We start from the raw sequence: 18,615 nt of genomic DNA on the forward strand, positions 1-18,615 counted from the left end.
GTAGCCTGGCAAACTAAGGCTCCCTTCCCAGCTCCAGCAAACGTTCCTGTGCCCAAGTGCTACACAGAAGCAAGACTTCTAGAGACCATGCAGGCTTCGCCAACGTGCCTCTCAGCAGTAACCTGATGGACCAAGAACCAGAAAAGCCTCTTCACCTTTCTACTCTGTACAAAGACCTGGGATCTTGTCATGCCGTGAAAGGGTATCTGGGAGCCCCAACCAACAATGATGACAATTAAAATTTCCCACTAACCAGAAAGATGAGCTCTTAGAGTCTGATTTGTTTTGATTTAATGGAAATAATTTAAAGAACCATTTCTTGTATATTTGAGTTGGTGTTAGAGACATTCATACTCACTACAGGTATATTTATAATTGGAGAGATAAGGAGGCTGAAATATCTACCCTTTGGTGTTCAAACAACCCATCACTGCATAAAATTACATAACTGTAACCAAACTACCAGAACACAAAAATTCTAACATCACAAATTTCAACACACAGGCAACCTGGCTGGAACCTGCGTACTGTAAGTTCCCTTTGTTTCTTTTACGCAATGCTATTTTTTAAACTCGTAAGAGAACTCAAGCAATCTCAGCATCTCTATAACATGACTGGAACATGAGATGGTATTAGACTAAATGTGACCGTTCATATCTATGCCCTGTAGGTGCTAATTCAGATACAGAACCAGCAATAACTAATAATATCTGAAGTCAGGCCAAACAAAACCGAAGAGCACTGCTTTCAACCCAAATCTGTTCCCATCAAAACAAACAAAAAGTAATCACAATACAGACCGATGTCACTATGAGAAATCTAAATTGAGAGTTGTGCTTATATTCCCCCTAAAATAACACTTTTTAAGTAGTATTTATCTGAATTTGAATATTAAAGCTGAGAATAAATGTGAATAAAAAGTTGAAAGCTAAATGAGTTGAAAACTCATTTCCTGAATAATATGCAAATTCTTACAAGAGTATAATAATCCATCACAGCCAGAATAAGATGCCATGCCTGTCAAAATAACCAGGAACAAGAGAAATAAAATCACCCCCCAATTCTCAAAGGGTCAATTAAGTAGAGTCCTTAATTTGGTGGTTAGTACTGCCTCTTTTGACTGCTCCAGGTGAAACAAATTATAAACTCTGCCAGGATTTTCTCTCCTCTTTGCATTATACCTTCCTTAACAAAACAAAAATAACTAGTAAAGCAGAAGTTTCGCTTTAATTTTCTTCTTTCACGATGAGAGGAACATGAACCCTGAAACCAATCTACAGTTTGGAATAAAATATTACAACAAATTCCTCTAAATCCCTTGGTGGTATTATCTCCTAATGGTGGGCAATATATATATATATATGTGTGTGTGTGTGTGTATATATATGAAGGTATCTCTAAAATATTTTCAAGAAGGAAGATTGTTTAAACATTAATCTTAGCAAGATTGTTCTAACTCTAAATTCCCAAAGTGAAGTCAATATAACTTGCTCCCAAACCTAAACCATCTAAGTCTATGAAATTTTAGCCTTTAGGGATATGCATGTTTCAGATTCACAGTACTTTGAGAAATTAAATTACATTTTAAGACTGAAGGATCAGTGAGAAAATAAATCACTTTGGCCAAATTTCACACATATCCCCTTCTTTTTCTTCTCTCTTACAGCTATTAAATACTGGTTAGCCAAAGCTACTCTCTTAAATACTGTCCTTGTGAAACATCCAGAAAAAAAAATAAAAGGAAGCATCCCCTCCTCTTCCCCCTCCTCCTCCTCCTCCCCTCTCCTCCTCCCCCCTCCTCCTCCCCCTCCTCCTCTCCCCCCGTCCTCCTTCTCCATCAAGCCCACTGAGCTATCTATCCTGAAACCATCTAACATGTTCATAAGAGATTTCCTTGGTATTTGGAATTCTAGGACCAAGCCAATAAGAAAGAAAAGGGAACCAACGACCTCCTCCTTCCTATTGAAGCACAGTGAGCACCTTTGTTTGGAAAGATTTTCCCACTACTTTCTTTCAAAAATGTGTCAATCAGAGTGGTTTGGGGGAGGGTGGGAAGATATGGCAACTGGAAGGGTTGTTATTGTACCTCAGGGGAGCAGGCCAGGGGACAGGGATTGAGAAACTCCGCCCGTGCCCCGCGACTGTTCCTCTGCCACCTGACACCAGCAGCCGGAGAGGAATGCTAGAACACCTCCATCCCGGGGAGGAAAGAATAGAGTCCAAAAGAAATTTGAAGAGGTGACGTATAATTCAGCTCAACTGACTTGTTTTTTGACACGTAGCCTTGAAAAGAACAATTTTACCTCAGCAACTTGGCAAATGCAAACTGATTTTTTTTTATAAGTTATAACATGCATTTTACTAAATGCATGAAGGAGAAGGGGAGAGAAAAGCCAGGTATCCAAAAACAGGGAGGGAGGTTGTCAGGTCTCTCTTTTCTGTCATTTTTGTTTAGTCGGTCAAATGAAAATCCAAAACCATATAATTAGATGGTTGTTTATACATGATTAAGCATGAGCTCATTGGAGTTTACATGCCAAAAAGTCAGAGAGGTGGTTAAAGGCAAGAAGGAACTATTAATAAAAGGAAATAAAGCTGTAATACATTTTTCACTTATGAATAAAAATAATTCAAAGGTCTCTAGATGGAAAAAGAGAAGAAAAAAATCAACCATGAGTAGGGGCAAGAAACCAGATAATTTTATAAATGGTTAGAATTCATGAGATGTAAAACGTAAGCCACTGGTACGAAAAAGCGTTTCCTCCTCTATGATTCTAATCCTATTTTTGTTTCTCGTAAACTTAACTCACAATGAGACCATAATAAAACTTACCTGTATTATATTTCTTTAGAACTGTCCTGGGAAATATTTAAGCAAGAACATGTTGTTCACTTAAAAGAATTACTTCTTCTTCGTAACTGTCTTCATCAATAATCCACTCTGGAGAAGCCAATAGCTGCCAGCTTGCTTCAAAAGGCAAGTGTCTTTTCATTTTTCACAATTGAAGAATTTTTCTTCCCAAAGTGAAGTAAACCATTCAAAGCAAGGTTTAGTGACCATAACCTTCATAAAGGTAAGGCAACCCTCACAGATCCTCCAGAGAATCTGTGATTTTAGACTACGGCTTGGTAGAGTGATGAATCAATTGTTCACAGAGATCAAACACCAGGCTGTGGATGATGTCAATGGGCAAGTCTTTCAGAAGACAGAGAGAAGGGACTGACCCAGGATCAGCCTGCTTACCTGCCTTAGGTAAGGTGTGCAAGCCACTACTGCAACCTCCCCCTATTCAACAATACAGCTCATCTCTGGAGACCTCCCCCCCCCCCCCCGCCCCAGACAAATGCAAAACAGATGCCAGAACTGTGTGTATTACTTTCTAAAACCAAACAACTATTAGATAATCAATGATGTGACTAGTACCTTAGTATAAAATTGCTGCAACCTTATTTTACATTAAATCCTAATGACCAGAAAGGCACAGTATAAGATTAGAAAATAGCCCGTAAGAAATCTAACACACATTACAGCTGAGGCTAACATGTATCCAATAACGTTCAAAATGCCCACAGTGCCAAGAAACATAAACAACACAGACTTTTACAGCTTGACTCTGAGAACAAGGTCGCTAAACCATACTAATTCCCAATGTGTCGGAGGGACAGTCCAATTCAATTTTTGTCTCTCACTCTCTCTCATTCCCTCTCTCTCAATCCTTCTCCCTCTCAACTTCCCCTCCTCAATCCCTCCTTCTCAATCCCTCCCCTTCTCTCTCAATCTCTCTCTCAATCCCTCTTCCTCTCAACCCCCCCTCTCTCTCAATCCCTCTCTCTCCCAATGTTTTCCTCTCTCTCAATCTTCCCTCTCTGTCTCAACCCCTCTCTCTCAATCCCTCCCCCTCTCTCCCAACCTCTCCTTCTCTCTCTCTCTGAACCCCCCTCTCTCAACATGAGCACCAACCAGTTTGGACTCCCAGGGAAATCTTCAATTACGGGCATACCTGCCCTTGCAACAGAATGTTCTGCATTTAAGCCTATATGATAAACTACAAAATGTAGAAACTCCTAAAAAGCTCATTTCTGAGAAACTAAGAGAATCCTAGAGCGCATATCTAAAAGAGCATAAAACTTTGAGACAAAGCACAGTACTCATAACTTATTTGTATTTAGTACTTTGTTCTAGATACTTCTCAATTATTCACTTTATTTGGTCAAAATCAGTTTTTAAAAATCCACTGAGTTTTAAAAGCCATCCAGAGCTGAGGGGGAAAGTACACTTTCATTAAACAAACTCTTAATGTGCACAAAATTCATGGATTTTTGCCTTTAATAATGAAGGAAGGGGGAAAATCTTACTAAATTAATAAATATTGACTATTTTAAACAGTTTAATATCTACTATAGTTCCAGATAAGAAATGTGATAATTTATTCCTAAACAATGTGTGGCATGTAACTCAAAACCGTTTTTCATCAATAATTAATATTAATAATTAACAAGCATAAACAACAAAAATACCTTTTGGAAATGCTTCAACCTGGCCTTTTCCTCATTCCACAGCCTGTCTATTGCCCCTCTTTACCCTCTGTTTTGGGTTAATAACTAAACTTCCCTCATCTCTGACATGCAACACTACCCAGCAGCAATCTTCCCAAGAATGCACTCACAAATACAGAAGACTGAAAAGAATAAAAGTCTTATCCAAGTCACCTGAATCTGGAACACTGACTTCTAAATTAGCACCTGCAGTTATAATCCACTTAACAGTGAATTAGGTTTTTCTCCATTAAGGACAGAACCCTGAAGAAAGTTCACCCCAAACACCTATTTCTTACCTAAAGATGGATTTCTTTTTATGACTTCAATCCAAGGATTGGCCTAGTAAAACAAATTAAACAGTCCTCTAGATAAATGCAGTGGAAGGGAAGGATGATTCAAAAGTTGCTCATTTAAACAGGCCACACCAATGTAACAGGATTTTATTTTACTTTATTCTATAAAGTATCATTTGCCTTTTTAAAACTACTTTGCTATTCTTTCTCCATTAATTTTGACTCTCTGCTGAATGGCATCTTTAAAATGCATTAAATCTTATATCAAATTTTAAAGCATTTTACCATCTCCCTCTTACCTTTCCAGCCACCATGCCCTAGCACCTGAAATTTAACATTTAAAATCCATTAAAACCACTCTTTTTCAGCCACTGATTCTTTCATCAAGCAAACATTATGCAGCTAATATACTAAGAAATTTGTAAGCCTCAACATCATCCTATACTTTAACTTCTTACAGCAAATACACATTTCTACAACTCCTCATTCCCTTTGTCCACATACCTCCATTCCATACATTACCATCATTCTCCCTGAAGGGAACACAGTCATCAGCAAAAGCACTTGGTGCTTAAATTATTCATGTTCACGGGATGTTTGGTCACTGACATTTAACAGGTTAGAAGGAAGCCGTCCTCCCATGTGGAGCCTCCCAGGGCAGGGTCTGTGTGTGTGTCGTGTGGGGCACAGAGGCTTTACTTCTTGCTCTTTTCTGGGGGCCTCAGACAGCTGTGCAGAGCACTCTGCAGACATTTCCAGGGCTACTTGCTCTTTGGTTTCATAAAGTACACGCAGGAACATTCAGAGACTGCTAGGACATGCTGGTGTGCAGAGAGGAAAGCATCTGACAAACGCTGCGGAGGAAACAATGTCTCCCTTCAAGTGGAACTGCTGGTGAAGTCAGCCGGCGCTGGCCGCCGCGAACAATGCCGGGCAGGTCATTAACCTGCCTGGTTCAGAGCAGACGGCGATGAGCTCATCCACCTTTCTGGAAGCTCCATTTTAGTTGCTGAGTTTATACAAATAAAGCCCGTAATTTTCTAATGGCTGAACTAGGAATGTGTTCAAAAATAGCTAACTCTCTGGGAACTCTGCAGAAGACACACACAGCGAAGGTACAGCTACGGTCTGCTCTTCCAGCTTGCACATTATCTTTATAATAGCTACATATGTATTACATTGAGAATAGGGAACAACATAAGCAAGCCAGGGTTTGTTTGTTTTTTTACGTTTGGTGGTTACTGCTGCATTATATTTTCTCTGTGTCCCTTTTTCTTCTGCATAGGAAAGAATAAGTTAGTCGTTAACTACACAAAGGAGTTAACATTTAACTTGAACACTGGGAATGCTTTAGGTCTCGGTCCTCCCCTTCCCCCTCTTTTTTCCTTATTATAGCAAAAATAGCTTCAGGAAAACTCTTCCTAATTATCACTGGTCCTGGAAGAGATCTGGGTACATGAGTTTCCTTGCTACATTCACACAAGGCTTGACCACAGCCTTAATTCCCCCCTGCAGTGCCTTCACACAGGCACCACTGAAGGCAGCCTGGAATCCCTGGCCACCACCCTTCCCCTGTCCATCAAAGAGCAGCTCAAAGGCCACCTCCTTCTTGACACAAACCTTGAAGAGTCCTGCCTCCTATCCCAAACTTACAGTGCTTTCTCCCTCCCCTGAACTCCCAGATAATGTTACTTCTGCATCTCTTGTGTTATTGATCACTTCCTACCTTGAATTACCTTTACATATATCTTACTCTTCCCCCTTTAACTGGCAGATCTGTAAGGACAGGGAGCATATCTTCTTTGCCTTCACCCCCACCCCCCTCCCTAACCCTCCAGAGATCCCATGCCATGGTGTCCTGCACACAGCAGACACTGAGAAACATCTACGGACAGTAATGCCCACACCACACATGCAGCATTTTTAAATACAGGTCCTTGTTCCACAGGTAGGTGGGCAAAGAACTAAAAGAGAAAATTATTTGATTACTTAAAATAGAGAGGTTGCTGGGAGGCCCGAAGTGGAGGGTGGTGAGGGCCCCCCTTTCTTTGCCCAGGCCATTTCTAACCTGTTCACTTCGCTCCCGTCCCACCAGGCGGACTCCATGGCTCACTGCACAAACAGCTCCTCCCTACCGATGCAGCCCTTCCGAACAATTTGACTTGTCACCTTTTCCATGAAGCCCTCCATGGAAACACAGTCCTAACAAACGTCTCTCTCCACTCCCGTTCCTTAGCTATTCATTAGGACCACAAAGGAAGTGTAGAGGTTACCTAAGCTCTCAACAGGGTGATTGTATTTCCTTACCAAGAACTTATATACTTACGACTAATAATGTATACATTAAACATAAAATGAGAGCTAACTTTAATAGAAAGCTTACTGGTGCAGGGGAGTATGCCTGGCTCTATACATGGATTAACTCATTCAGCCTGCCAAACAACCCAGGAGATGAGTGCAATTATTACCATCCAATTGCACAGTGGAGGAAAACTGGGGTTCAGAAACCCAGGTATTGTGCTTCAAAAAATGTGCTCAGATGACAATGAGCTCGTACACACTCAACCACCACCCTCAACGTGACCAGACAAAATATTACAAATGGAGAGAAGACAGGACAATTGGAAACAGATTCTTCTCCCAGAGCTGGAACACTTACTCACAGCCTTCAACCTCTCAGTTTTTGTATATAAGAAAAACATCAGGAACAATATCTTAATTTGTTCTGTTTAGGTACCATAAATGGTATCATGCATGCAAGGGTGAATGGATTGCATTATCTAACCTTTACTATAATGGGTAGATAATCCCTCTCCCTTTCAGAAATTTTTGGTACTTAGCATTCAATTCATTCGTTCCTTCAGTGGTTAAATTATATGGTAAGAGCAGGTGGTACAGAAATCAACACTTATAAATATTATTATAAAAGGGATTTATGTAATTTTGTATTCATTTAGACATTCATTCATTCAACAAATAATTCTTGAGTATGCACAATTCATCAACATCTGTGTTAGGGAACACACACACACACAGAGGAGGACATGGACAGGTGCATATCAGATGCAACAAGAAGTAAATGCGAGGTGTCCTGAGGGGCAACCTATTTCCCACACAGGCCCAACGTTATATAGAGCCCCTTTCTACTGGAGATCAACCTACCTTAAAAACAATATAAATAAAGCCTAAAAGAGGCCTTTTTTAAAATTATGCCTCAGGAGCCCAAGATTGCGTTTACAAAACTGCACTGACCTTAAAGCAGAGTCTAACCAGACACCAATTGTTCACAGGCAAGCTGCTACGAGCTTCTCCCTCCTTTCACTATCCAATAAAAATATTAACATAAGGAGAAGAGAGGTACGGATGTGTGGGTGGGCAGGGTCAGCAGTAGGGGGTTGGGGGAGGCTTCTGTGCCTCACCAAAGTCACAAGGCCAGGAGGTCAAGTTTGGTCTGTGGCTATGGAGCTGTGCAACTTGGCCAGATCACTTACACTACGCTTCCGACAGGCCTTATCTTGGGGCTTTCTGAAGACTGAAAGAGCTAATCTCATCTCATCAGATCATATCATATCATCTAGCCCTAAACCACAGGCAGATCACATCTGAAAACCTTTAATCTCCCATAATCTAAAAGACTACCTTTGAACCAGAATAGAAGACGGAGTAATTTGAGGCGCTTCCCTCATGAGACAAAGATAGTATCCCTGCTCCCACCCACGCTGTAAATTCAGACTTCTAAACGAAGAAAGAATATTAGAAATCATTTTTCAACCTCCTTATTTTATAGATGATAAAACTGAGGTTCAGAGAGGTAAAGTGACTTTCCCAAGGTTGTAGGGCTAGTTAATGGCAGAGTTGGGACCAAAAAGCCAAGTAATTGGGTGCCTAACTCACCCCACTTTCTACCATACCCCCATGGTTTTTACTGGGCTATCAGTTATAAATGATGCTTAATGGTGCAAATACCTCTGAGAACATTAAAAATGTCTTTATCACTCAAAATAGAGTGAAGAAGGCAGATAGTAGACTCCTTGCACACAGTGAGGACTGGGTTTGGGACAGGAGCACTGATAAAAAAAAGATGAAGGGGTGGAGGCAAAAGGGGGTAAGTGCAGTGGGGGAGGATCGGGGATGCAAAAGGACACAGGGACTCTCTACTTGACAGCTGTGCCTAAAGATCAATTCCATTTCAGTCCACAAATTTAATCTGAAAGCGCCCCCAGGCAGATTTTTCTCTCCTTATTGTCTATAAACCAAGAACATACAAAGCCATCACTCTACCAGAGCAGACAAAACGTATGAAATTAGATCATTTCCTTTAACATTTTAAAGAAGAGGTGCAGTTTGAGTTTGCTCAAATCTCCATAAAGCTTGGGCAGCCATAAGTTTTAGGAGAACTGGTGCCTGCTTTTTTTGTGCCAAATTTAAATTTGCCATAGAACCGACATTCAGGCTCCTAAGGAACAGCAAGCACCTCATTAAGAAAAGCAGAAAATATCCAATTTATGCATATCAAATTTGACAGCATAATTTTTTAAAAGATTCCCATCTCAAATAAAGTTTATAAGCAGTGAGTAAGCCTATAAGAATACTGATTTCTTGGCATAATAAAAATCACAGAACAATTGTCCAATTAGCAGTTATGCACTGAGGGAATTCCTTTGCACTGTGGCCTTTCTTTGTCTTTGTTCTGAAGAAAAATTCGGCCTTCAGGAGTCTGAAATAATGAAAGGGTTCTTCATTATGTCAATGAGTTTGGATGGAGTCCCCGTGGCACAGGGGCCTGGCCTGGTAATGAAGCATAAGAATCATCTGTTTCTACTTAAACTTACTCACACCCTCCACAGCAGGGGATGGTTTAAGACCCTTGTGGAAGGCCCCAAGGAAAGGAGAACCTTCGGAAAGAGACAGAAAGAGGGGCATTTGGGGTTAAGACTCTCAGTCTCCTTGGACAGAACTCTTATCAAAAGACCTCTCGAAAAAAGAACAAACACAAAAACTGCAAATAAAATTCAATTATATTCAAAACTATTTATAGGATGCCCAGTTCACACTGTTCTTGAACACCTGTAAACCAGAATCTCAAGCCCTCCCAACTTCATACCTCACCTAATTCAACTAACACAAATATTTTCCGCTGCTGTTCAAACCTCTGTAAGTCGCCACTTCAGTAGCTAGTAAAAGCTCTGCTTCCTCCAATGCCATTCAACCAGAAAGGACATGGGACCCTTAAAAAGACAAAATACAGCTCAACTAAAGGAAGAACTCTCTAACAGAAGTGGCTGTGAAGCAGAAAGTTCTTGTCCTCAGAAGAATACAAAGAGGGGTTGCCAAGATATTGCAGTGAATGTAGGGGGAGAACTGGAAGCGAAAATTTCTAAGGTCATTCCCAACTCTTTATAACATCCCAAAAGGCCAAATGCAGTGTTATTTTACATTTTTATGTAAATATCAAGAATTTTCACTGCCCTCCTGAAAAGGTTATTTTTTGTGCTTCTTTCCATTCTAGGCTCCTACACTAATTAACTACATTACATCAAGGCAAGCAAATTAACTTCTCTGACCTCAGAGATATCATCACTAAAATGAAGGCAAGGGATTAAATAATCTCTAAAGTCCCTTTTAGCTCAAACGTTTTCTGAGTGAACCTCGAGTTTACTCTGTTCCTTTTTATGAAATTAAGTTTCAGGAATTTTTCTACCTGTAAATTCGACAAAATCCACTAAAAATTATTATGTATGAAAAGAAAATTCAATAAAGTGACAAGACAATATAAAAATGGGAAAAGTAATAAGTTTCTTATATACTATCAACTAAAAGTTTAAAAATATAATGGAATTTTTTTAAATAAATAATACCTAGGAACAGCACATGAATCGAGGAAAACGACAATCTTTATTCTGAGATACATTAAGTAAAATTTGAATAAATATACAGAAATACATGTTCTTGGGTGAGAAGAATAAATATAGTAAATATGTTGATTCTTCAAAACTATTTTATAGCTTTGATGCAGGGTTTCTCAACCTTGGCATTACTGATATTTTGTCCAATAATTTATGGTTGCGGGGGGTGGAGAGAAGTGTATTGTGCATTGTAAGATGTTTAGCAGCATCCCTGGCCTCTGCCCACCAGATCCTGGTACCACCACCACCCCCACCCCCACCCCAGTTGTGGCAATCAAAACTGTCTCCTGACGTTGCCAAATGCCACCACCACCCCCTCAAGTGGAAAACCACTGGTTTAACGCAAAGTGACCTACCTTGACTATCTTGATGATGGGATTCTAAAATTCACCAGGAAGAATAAACTAGTACTAACCATCAAAGACGACTTTGAAAAAAGAGACTAGATATATTATAAAGAGACGAAAACAAAAACTGTGGAACATAGAAGACAGCCTGAACAAAGAAATAGAACAGAAACATAAAACAATGACGGCATTACAACTGAGTGGGGAAAGTGGACTGTTAAAATAAATGGTGGTGAGGCAACTGTTTGTTGTCTGGCGGGATTAAAAAACCAACATTAAACCCGATGGTCACATCAAATATGTTCTGATTATTGCTACCTAACAAACCACCCCAACACTGAGGATCCTCAAAACAACAATTTATTATTATCTCTTGTGGTTCTGGGGCTTGACTGGGCTCAGCTATACACTTTCCACCTGGGGTCTCCTCGTGTGTGGCAGTAAAGGTCAACAAAGGTTGCAGTCACTTAAGGGGGCACTGGATGGGTATCTAAGACGGCTGCCTCCCATGCTGATGGGTGACACTGGCTGTCTGCTGGGAGCTCCGCTGGGGCTGTCACCCAGAGCACCTGCACAAGGACACTGCATGTGGCTTGGGTGTCTCACTGCATGGTGGCTGGCTTCCAAGAGGCAGAAAGAGAAAGCTTCCAAGCCAATGAGGACCACATGCCTGCACCAGGCACAGCATCACTTCTGCCATATATATGTGGTCAAAGCAGTCTCAAGGTCTCAAAAGAGGATGAAAAAGTAGATTGTATCTCTCAACAAAAAAGTGGCAAAGTCACACTACAAAAAAGTACATGGAATGGGAGATACAGTTTCAACCGTCATTGGAAAATACAATCTGTCATTATAACGAAAATAAATTCCAGGTGGAATAAAGAGCTAAATATTAAAAATGAAATATAAATCAACAAAAAGAAAATATATTTGAATTTTTATTTCATTTTAGGGTGCAGAAGGCAAAAATAAAACATACCGGACTACAAAAACGTGTTAGCTCAAAATACACCATAAGCAAAATGAAAAAGCAAGCAAAAAGCGAGGAAAAATACCAGCATTCTATATAACAAAGGGTTAAAGACTTAGTATATGAAAGACCTTAGAAATCAATAATAAAGAGAAACATTCCTATGAGAGTTGGGAGGCAAAAGTCATAAACAGTTCACAAAAGAAAAATCCAGTGTTTGCAAGACATAAAATAGGCATTTTCTTATTCTGCTACTAGTCCAAATTGAGAGGATAAAGTTGCTATAACTCTTCTGTGAAGCAACTTGGTAATATAGTCAAAGGTCTTTAAAATATTCATATCATTTTACTCAATAATCTCCATTCAGTACTTCTAACCTAAGGAAATAATTAGGTGATTAGACCATCATTTACAAAGATAGTTGTCAAATAAGAGTTTTAATAGAAAGAAAGCAAACATTAGTTGAAGGAATGGTTAAGTAAATTATACATTTCCCACACTTAAAAAAATTTCTGCTGTACTTAAAAATCATATTTTCAAAAAATACTGTAACACATGGGTAAAAGCTTCTAATATACTGTGGAGAAAGAGGAAACAAAACTTTGTGCAAGATATACACATCATATATTTATTTCCTAAAATATTCACAGTGTGTATCTCTGTATTGTGGGAGTACTGATAGATGATTTTAGTTTACTCTTTGGGATTTTTCATTATTTAAAAAATTTTCTACCATAAATAGTAATATTTTTTAACTCAGGAAAAAATTGCTATTTAAAGAAAAATATTCTGGTACCGATGAATGAAAAATTAAAAAGGTCATACATTACTAAGTTATTACCATAAGATAAAAAAGCAAGTTTAAAGGTAAGAGAGTAAGCATGATTGTGCAGCCAATGACATCAGAGGTGCATTACACCTGGAACCATGGGCCCATTACATGGCTCATTTGGTCCCCAATCAAGTCATTTTTCCCAGGTTATGACCTGGTCGTGGCATAGATTCTAATGAAGTCTTTCAGTGTGACTGATTCATAAATTTTTCTTCTTCCCCTTTCAGTACTCATCACATTTGTTTTCCTTGTTGAGCTGACAACAATTCTATCTTCATAGGCCTTTCAGATGATGAAATATTCAGAAAAAAATTTGTTCTCACACATAGGAAGACATTTGCCACAGCTATCCTTTAACCAAAAGCCCTCCAAGAATTTTGGAGGGGACTGGCCAGGTTCAGTCTCTACTGTTCCTTTACATGGAGGAACCATGAGTATAGCAAGGCCATAGTGTCAGTGGTTCTCAGACTTCAGCATGCATCAGAATTCCCTGGCATGGGACACCAAAGCACAGATTGCTGGGACCCAATCCCAGAGTTTTTGATTCAGTAGGTGTCAGGTGCATGTCCAACAAGTTCCCAGGTGATGCGATGCTGATACTGCTGGTCTGAGGATTCCACTTTGAGAACCACTGATCAAGAAGCTCATACAAACAACTTAGCACCTTCCCGCTGTGTGCTACTGCTATTCATTTATCCCCTATTATTCACATTAAGAATGTATTATTTGGTATTCATTAATGTATTGAACTGTCCATAACCCAAATAAATCCAGGACCCCTCATTCTAGTTTCAGATAGATTATTATATTTGAAGAAACTAAATCCAGCAATGAATGGTAAAAGTAAGCCCATCAGCAACAAAAAGAAAAACAACCCAATTTAAAACTGGGAAAAGGACTTGAATAGACATTTCTTCAAGGAAGATATACGAAAGACCAATAAGCACATAAAAAGATAAGTATCATTAGACATTAGGGAAATGTAAATCAAAACCACAATGAGATACAACTTTAGACCCAGTAGCATGGCTATTATTTAAAAAATAAAACATAAAATAACAAATTTTAGAGAGGATATGGAGAAACTGGAACTCTTGTGCATTGCTGGTGGGAGTGTAAAATGGTGCAGCTGCTGTGGAATACAGTTTGGTGCATCCTCAAAAAGTTAAACATAGAATTATCATATGACCCAGCAATTCCACTCTTAGGTATATACCCCAAAGAACTAAGAGCAGGGACTCAAAGAGATGCTTGTACACCAATGTTCATAGCAGCATTGTTCACAGTGGCCAAAACATAGAAACGACCCAAGTGTCCATCAACTGATAAATGGATAAACAAAACGTGATATATACCTACAATGGAGTACTATTCAGCCCTAAAAAGGAATAGAGTTCTGATACGTTTTACAATATGGATGAACCCTGAAGACACCATACTGAGTGAAATAAGCCACACGCAAAAGGATAAATAAAGCATAATTCCACTTATATGACATACAAAGAATATGCAAATTCATAGAGACAGAAAGTAGATTACAGGTTACAAGGGGTTTGGGTCAGGGGGAGGGGAGACTGGGGAGTTATTGCTTAATGGGTACAGAGTTTTTGTTTGGGTTGATGAAAACGTTTTGGTGATAGATGTGGTAATGGAAGTACAACATTGTAAAAGTAATTAATGCCAATGAATGTACACTTAATGGTCAAAATGGCAAATTATATATATATACATATATATATAGCCACAATAAAACTTTAAAAATAAGTCCAATCTTTACTTCCTCTCTCAAAATAATAAAGAGGATATAATTCACAACCTATAGCAACTTGTAAAATAAATCATCTCTTCTGTCCTCACCACCTGTCATTCCTCTTGACCAACAACTCTCATACCCTTCAGCACCCCTGAAGTCTTCCTTCACTCTCCCATGTAACAAAACAAACTCTCCCCAACATTCCCGTGGAAGTCAGGTTCTTCCCTCCCTTCTCTCCCTTCTTCCACTATTCTCTTCATTCCTTAACCCACTCTCAGCCGTTCCAGTATAAAGTCCTTTACTCCATTCCTCCACTGTTAGTCTCCCCTTACTCATTAGTTTATAAAAGCCCCAAAATGGGTGGAGAGCCATGAGAATTCCTTCTCTGGGCAATACAACGCTTCCTTAATGGGGAAGACGAGATAATACACACTGAACACACATCATTAATCATTTTTGTCCCTGTTACCCATCCATCCATCCATCCAAACATATATACATACATACATACATATATACATATAGTTAATACACATTTACCTAGTGTCTACTGTGTAACAGGCACTGAGCTGGTATTACACAGAAAAGGGAGGATCACCTGAGAGGTTACTGGGACAGAGGGGTGCTTCAAGGGCAGACAGAGTATTTGGCCAGACTCTTGATTCAGATCTAAAGTTTATGTCCCCTAAAGTCCTTTATCCCACTAGCAGATGTCTGAAATACCTTCTTCAGAATTTTGTTCTTTAGGTTTCACCCCATTATAATGTGCATGTCCATGTAAAGGGTAACTCTTTGAGTTGCCAAGGGCCTCTTACACCTAAGTACAAACAGGCTGCATGCTTTTATCTGCCAAGAAGGACCCTGGATGCCACAGAGAATGACTAGAAACCCCCCTTATGGAGAGAAAGGGTATGGGATAGGAGTCTAGGGATATCCTGAGACAAACTACATCCTTCCCTGAGAAGTGTCCCTGAAAACGTTCTTCCCCAGACTAACCTGCAAATCATACAGCAGTGGTGCTCAAGGTATGGTCCCTAGAACAACAGCATCAGCATCACCTGGGAATTTGTTAGGAATGCAAATTCTCATGCCCCTCCCAGAACCTACTGAATCACAAACTCTGAGAGTAGGACCCAGCCATGGGTATTTTCACAGGCCCTCCAGGGATTTCTGATGCACACTCAGCTTTAAGAAGCACTGCCCAAACGTCTATTACAGTGTCTATCTACTGTCAGTATATACTATTACTATTGGTCTTCATGATTTCAGACTCCTTTTTAAGTACATGAATATCATTTTCAGAAAGGCCCAAGAAGGAATTAAATGCCATTCTGTTGAGAACAAGGCTCTGTGATAATGGGGCAGAGACTAGGTGCCTTTGAGTAAGACTAGACTAGAGAGACACCAACTGAAAAGGAAGAGGGCCATGGATAAAGGTCAGTGTTAACCACTCTGCTAGGGTAAGTAAATTGGTGCAACTTGTAACGACTGCCAAAGTAGGAGTGGCTTTGCCCGCTTTTAAAAATTCTCAGAGCTCTGAACAGGGTGTGTTTCCGCATGCAGTCGAAAGAGGACCGCGTGAATCCCTGTTGCACAATGAAATGTTCAGATCATGTTATTTAGCATCCTTGGGCTCTCTTTGGGGGAGCAGGGAGAGGGAGGAAGATGCATATTTTTAGAACTAGGGAACGATTTATCATTCAATGAAACAGCATAGATAGAGGTTTAAATCAAGTATGTGGAAATAATATGTTGTTATTACCAGTCTTAACTCTGCTAAATTATAACCTATAAACCCTACAGTGCTTGACTTAAATATCCCATCCGCGTTTGCAGGAAATCTAAATGCTTATTTCCTCTTTTACTGCAAGCATTACAGAAGATTTACTGTTGCTTCTACAAAGCATATATGAGAGCATGTTATCCAGGATGTTGGTCTAACCAGGCACGATTGATAAGCACACAGCCCACATCACGTATGTACTCTGGGAGCCTTTATGTGCAGTTAATTAGTTTAGCTATTGCTTTCATGGTTCATTTAAAAGCTTCATGCTTCATTAAATATCAATAAATTTTATCCTCAAAAAACCTTTTCAGAAAGAATACGATTGTCTCTTCAAGTGATAATCTTGTTAATGGATGTATATATTGCAAGCATGTCTATCAGGAACGACAATACTCTGAATTGCCATGGTTGCAGCACCCCGAAGTAATATGCAAATTTTGTTCTATAGTTTAAAATGCATGCCTTATCCACACATATTTTCTTACAGTGGGAAAAAAAAATCTTTTTTTTTCTTTCCCCAAACGAAGCCTCTTTTAAGCTTCTATTTTTATTTAGCCAAGATTGCCTACTTAGGTTTCATAAGCTCTTTTTCTCCATTACATCAATTCTGAGTTTCTCTTTATTGGAAAGATAAGCTTTTAGCAACTTTCAGTAGAATGATAGAGAGGTTTTCAGGAAACATGTGTTTTCCACTTCCCTGATACACGTGTCCAAAGAGGGCAAGGGTTAGAGTTACTTGGCTTATCCTGTCATGTATTATAGTTAACTCTATCAGTGAAGTATCTTGGCTGTTCACTGAATGCTAGGAGCAGGTGGACCAAGCCAGGAGGGTCAGAGTCAGAAAAGAAGAGTGTTCATCTGTCTAAGCACAAGTAGCACCTTCTGATACCCTCTCTCCCGTCTTCCAGGTCCAACTCACATGTCTTCTCTGTGAAAACATCCCCAACCTGCTCAGGCATGAAAGTTGTCACTCTCTTCCTCATTTTTCTTTATCACTTTAACTCTTCCATTACAAAATGTATTACGATGTATTATGGTTATTCAGTCAGTCAACAAACTTGTATTGCTGAGGATACATGAGTGAACAAGACAAGTAAGATTCCCATTCTCATGAAGTGTACATTATAGTGGTGAGGAGATGTACAGTAAACAAGTGAACAAATAAATGAACAAGACAATTTCAAACAAGGATAAGTGCCATGAAAGAAATAAAACAGGGAGATGGGATGGTGGGCCAGGGTGGGGGGGTGACAGGAGCATGGAGGGATTCTTTGGACTGCGTGTCAGGGAAGGCCTGTGGGAGAGGTGGCCTGTAAGCTGAAATGAAACCAGCCATGCAGCAACATAGGAGCATAGTGTTCTAGGCAGTGGAAACGGCGAGTTCAAAGACCTGAAGGCTGAAGAAGCTTGGGCACTGGAGGAAGAAAAAGAAAGCCAGGCTTGCTAGAATTTAATCAGTAAGTGGGGAGCATGATACCAGATAAATTTGGAGATGACCTGGCAGTCTCATGACTTAGGTTTTGAGCTCCTAGAGAGTTTGCATCTCTAATCCCTAGAATGGAACCTAACACATGGCCAACAGATACGTGTTGAATAAATGAACTGAATAAAGCATCTCTCAGAGCCAATTATAAAACACTGGGAATTTATCTATCATTTTATATAATCTCTGCCTTCTCTCAGCCCTCTCTATCTATACAGATAATAAAAACTATCCTTTCTATACAAAGATAACATACCATGGACCCTTAATGCTGACGAAGGTTCTTGGAGTTATTTCCCATCAGAGATAATGAATTTGTGCTCAGGGGCCCACATGGTTTCACTGTTCCTGTTTGTGACCAATGGTGAAATACATTCCAGGAGGAGAACCAGGATTTAAGAGATCTGAAGCCCAACAGGGCTTCAAAAATTAGCTCAGAGGACTCAGACTCATGTCCTAGATTTTTTATTTATACAGTACTTCAACTCAGGCAATAATGAACAGTTAAGAGCTAAGATTAATATTAATGTCACCATCCTCATCATCATCTCTTTGAACATGAAATAATATAAATTAACTTTCCCAATAACTTTATTATCATGATAGATGAGGAGAAGGAGGAAAAGAAGACAGGCTGCTAGAAATACTTTCATTTCCACTATATAAAATGTTTTCCATCCTTCCAAAACTGGGTTATCTATTTTGC

At 39.5% G+C, this 18,615-nt stretch overlaps 1 protein-coding gene across 10 annotated transcripts in view; it reads right to left on the reverse strand.

The window, feature by feature from the left end:
* Positions 1-18,615, reverse strand: part of GLIS3 (GLIS family zinc finger 3) — a 465,077-nt gene that overhangs the window by 337,013 nt on the left and 109,449 nt on the right. Inside the window, exon 1 of one of the 10 annotated variants that reach the window (XM_037798117.1) lies at positions 5,337-6,491. The exons of 8 other annotated variants lie outside the window; for them this stretch is intronic. The gene's annotated coding sequence lies outside the window, so the exon portion shown is untranslated. Of the gene's footprint in view, positions 1-2,833; positions 3,272-5,336; positions 6,492-18,615 lie in introns of those variants that run through there. One more of the 10 variants, XM_037798115.1, reaches the window with a different exon arrangement.

This window comes from Choloepus didactylus, chromosome 10 (assembly GCF_015220235.1).
Source record: "Choloepus didactylus isolate mChoDid1 chromosome 10, mChoDid1.pri, whole genome shotgun sequence".
Lineage (NCBI taxonomy): Eukaryota > Metazoa > Chordata > Mammalia > Pilosa > Megalonychidae > Choloepus > Choloepus didactylus.